General features: G+C 40.6%; 1 protein-coding gene across 2 annotated transcripts in view; it reads left to right on the forward strand.

Annotated features, from left to right (window-relative positions):
- The window catches only part of LOC106875059 (synaptotagmin-9), a 198,038-nt gene that overhangs the window by 3,012 nt on the left and 194,654 nt on the right, over positions 1-372 (forward strand). The window lies entirely within an intron of this gene.

Below are 372 nucleotides of genomic sequence, written 5' to 3' on the forward strand. Positions count from 1 at the left end.
TGTGTGTGGCTATAGATTACAGTCGATTCTAATGTTCGGTCCTATTGTATTCCAGTTGTAGTATTTTCTATTTCAGAAACATGTGATGCATAACATTTTGTGGAAATCTCCCTGTCCATCCATCCATCCATCCATCCGTCCATCCGTCCATCCGTCCATCCCTCCATCCATCCATCCATCCATCCATCCATACATACATACATACGTACATACATACGCTCATACATACAAATTCTTTACGGACATGCCTGCTAATTTAGAACGTACGGTTGGTTTTACACACACAGAAACACACACATATACACCAGTACACACACACACACACACACACACACACACACACACACACACATATATATACATATTTGTACT

Source organism: Octopus bimaculoides, chromosome 15 (assembly GCF_001194135.2).
Source record: "Octopus bimaculoides isolate UCB-OBI-ISO-001 chromosome 15, ASM119413v2, whole genome shotgun sequence".
NCBI classification, from domain to species: Eukaryota; Metazoa; Mollusca; class Cephalopoda; order Octopoda; family Octopodidae; genus Octopus; species Octopus bimaculoides.